This window comes from Carlito syrichta, unplaced genomic scaffold (genome assembly GCF_000164805.1).
Source record: "Carlito syrichta isolate Samal-C Ts95f unplaced genomic scaffold, Tarsius_syrichta-2.0.1 Scaffold309192, whole genome shotgun sequence".
Classification (NCBI taxonomy): domain Eukaryota; kingdom Metazoa; phylum Chordata; class Mammalia; order Primates; family Tarsiidae; genus Carlito; species Carlito syrichta.
Genome location: NW_007253288.1, coordinates 456,451 through 459,863, shown reverse-complemented (window position 1 = coordinate 459,863; position 3,413 = coordinate 456,451). Strand labels below are relative to the sequence as shown.

Here is a 3,413-nt window from a genome sequence, read left to right as displayed (position 1 = left end):
ACCCCAAATTAAAAAAAAAAAAAAAAAAAAAAAATTTAATAAGTGAGAGGTTACTGTATGCAAAGCACTGTGGGGTGGGAAAGCAGGATGGAAAGCTACAAAGAAAAATAAATACTTAGCCAAGTTGTTGAGGTTATGAAAATGCTTAAGCAACAGTTCCTGCTCTAAAGGAACTTATGTCTACTTTGGGGATAAAACAAACAAATAACCCTTAAAACTTGGCAATAAGAATAGCCAAGGAAAGGCAGGTATAAAGAGAGCATTTTTGTTGCAGTAATCAAAATAGTTCGGTACTGGTGTAGGAATAGATTAATGAAATGGAATCATTAGCATAGAAATAGACCCAAGTATATAAAAACAATTAATATTTGATAAATGTTCTATTTTATAAGGGTAGGGAAAATACAGATCATTCAATAAATTATTTTAGGACAACTGGCTAGACTTTTGGAAAATAAATTAAGCTAAATCCTTTTTCACTCCTCATACAAAATTAATTCCAAATTTAAATGTAAAAAATTCAACTAGAAATATATTAGAGAAACACAGGCAAGAGAATTTCTAATCTTTATTTCTAAGTATAAAGCAAAACCTAGAGGTCTTTCGAAAAGGTGATTTTTTTTTCCCGAAAAGGTGATTTTTTTCCAGGATGGAGTGCAGTGACATGCTCACGGACACCACAACCTTGACCTGCTGGGCTCAGGCAGTTCTTCCACCTCAGCCTTCCAAGTAGCTGGAACCATAGACTCAAGCCACCATGACTGGTTAATTTTTTGAATTATTGTAGAGACGAGGTCTCTCCAAGTTGCCCAGACTGGTCTCGAACCCCTGGACTCTTGTCTCAGCCTCCCAAAGTGTTGGGATTACAGGCATGAGCCACTGCACCCAGTGAAAAAAGTGATTTCTAAAAAATCTAAAACATACCATAAAAAAGTCAAAGACCAACAAGAATGGGAAAAATATTTGGATCACATATGACAGATAAAGGACTAATATTCATAATATCCAAAGAACTCTTATAAGTTAATAGAAAGACAAATAACTCAATAGAAAGATAAGACCAGAGACAAGAATTGAGAATTCATAATAGAAGAAATACAAATGGCCAATAGGCAAATAAAAATCCTCTTCAATAATAAAATAAGTGCAAATTAAAGTACTTTTTGCCAATTTGATTGGAAATGAAATTTTAGTGAGATTTTTGCCTATTTGATTGGAAAAAATATTTTTATTGATAAAAAGTGGGATTCACTATAAGTGGGCTGTAAGTTAGTATGTGCTTTCAGAAACAACTTGGCAACATTGGTTTAAAATGGAAATGTGGATTGCTCTGATTCAAAAATTTTGTGTTTATGAAATCACAAATTTACTCAAATAACTGTACAAAGTTACATGTACAAGGTTATTCACTGTAGCACTATGAATTATGTAAAAGATTGGCAATAATAATTTTAAGTAGATTACAGTATACCCATATGATGGGATAGAGTAAAAATCCTCTGATCTGATGGAACTGCAATAGGTAGTTGTTTAATTGCAAATTTTGTTAAATGGGGAAGCACAAAAAATAGTTGCTTTTTGTTGCCCAGGCTGGAGTGCAGTGGCATGCTCACCGCCACCATAGCCTCGACCTCTGCCTGCTGGGCTTAGGTGATCCTTCCACCTCTGCCTTCCAAGTAACTGGAACTATAGGCATGCACAACCAAGCCCAGCTACCTTTTTTATTTATTGTAGAGATGAGGTCTTGCCAAGTTGCCCGGGCTGGTCTTAAACCCGTAGGCTCAGGCAATCCTCTCACCTTCGCCTCCCAAAGTCCTGGAATTATAGGCATGAGCCACCACGCCCACCCTGATACATTTTAATATTGTGACCTAAGCTACCTAAAAATGGAATTATTCATCAGCCTTTCGTTGCTAAGACACGGCTCTTTGGGTAAGGGTTTGCCTACTAGAGTTCTACTCACCCTTGTTGCATAAACCACACTTCCAATGTCTCTGCTCTTCTTCCCTGTATTATCACTTGCTTTTTTCCACTTTGCTTACACTGTCCTCTTTTGCTTTGGCTTGATAAACTCTTTCTACTTCATGGCCTTCTCACTAGTTATAGTCTCTTCTTTCCTCCTCCTGCCTCTTTGCATGTTTAGCTCTTTCTCATGCCTTAAATGTCACTTTCTCAGAGAGATCCCTCACTGACATGTGAGGCTGCAACAAAAAGACAGTGGTCTATGAACCAGGAAGTGGGCCCTCACTAGATACCAAATCTGCTGATGCCATGATCTTAGACTTCCTTGCCTCCAGAAGTGTAGAAAATAAATTTCTATTGTTTGTAAGTCATCCAGTCTCTGGTACTTTTTTGTAGCAGCCTGCGCAGTGACGATAATCTTAGGTCATCTCCAGCCTTGGCCTGATCCTTTAAGGCAGCATAAGCCACAATGCAGAGTTGTCTCCCTTGGAGGCAATGTGTCCTTTTATACCCACATATTAGTTATATGCTGAAGGTTGCCTTCAGGTGAGGCAGCTCCCATAAACCAGGGCAATTCTCTGGGGGAAAAGGAGCATCTGAGAGCTTTAACTATCAATACTTTTAACAGCTGGGGCATATGTCCACTTTACAGTGGCATCTGAACTTTAAAAATTATGAGTTTTATTATTTCTTATGGTAAAATCGACTGCCTCCTTTTCTTTTAAAAAAATTTTTAATTTTAAATATGTGGGGTACAATTCAGGTTTAGGCATAAAAATGTTCTTTATGCAGTTACCCTTGTTGATGAGGTGTGCCCCCCCCTTCCCCTGGCAGTATCCCACTACTACCAATCCCTTTCTTATAGTATTACAATAGTTGTTCAAGGTCTGCTTATGAGTGAGAACATGTGATAGTCGGTTCTTTGAGTCTGTGCTGGATCACTCAGGATTATGGCCTCTAAGTCCATCCAAGTTGCTGCGAAGTTCATAATTTTGTCTTTCTTTATGACTGTGTAATATTCCATCATATGGACCACATTAAAAAAAATCTATTTCTCCTTCAACGGGCAGCACAATTGGTTCTATGTTTTTGCTATTGTAAATGATGCTGCAATAAACATGCATGTGCAGGTATCTTTTTTATAGTTCCTCTGGGAATATTCCCAGTAGGAGGATTGTGGGATCATATGGAAGGTCGATTTTTAGATCTTTTAGGAATTGCCACACTGTTTTCCACAGAAGCTGTTCTAGTTTATAGTCCTACCAACAGTGCAGAAGTGTTCCCTTTTTAAAAATATTTGCCGAGACGTCCTGCGCGGAGAGTTGCCGTGGCTTCCTGCTTCAACAGTGCTTAGACGGAATCCGGAGCTCTCGTCTCCCGCCCCGGCCGGCCAGTCCGAACCAGCCCTCGGCCCCTGCCACCGCCTCACGGTGCCCTCAGACCGCCTCGAG

At 39.0% G+C, this 3,413-nt stretch overlaps 1 pseudogene across 1 annotated transcript in view; it reads left to right on the top strand.

Moving 5' to 3' along the window:
- The first annotated feature begins 3,267 nt into the window (after positions 1-3,267).
- The window catches only part of LOC103269314, a 780-nt pseudogene continuing 634 nt past the window's right edge, over positions 3,268-3,413 (top strand). The window contains exon 1 of the transcript XR_002482463.1: positions 3,268-3,411. The product of XR_002482463.1 is annotated as a ferritin heavy chain pseudogene (transcript). The remainder of the gene's footprint in view (positions 3,412-3,413) is intronic.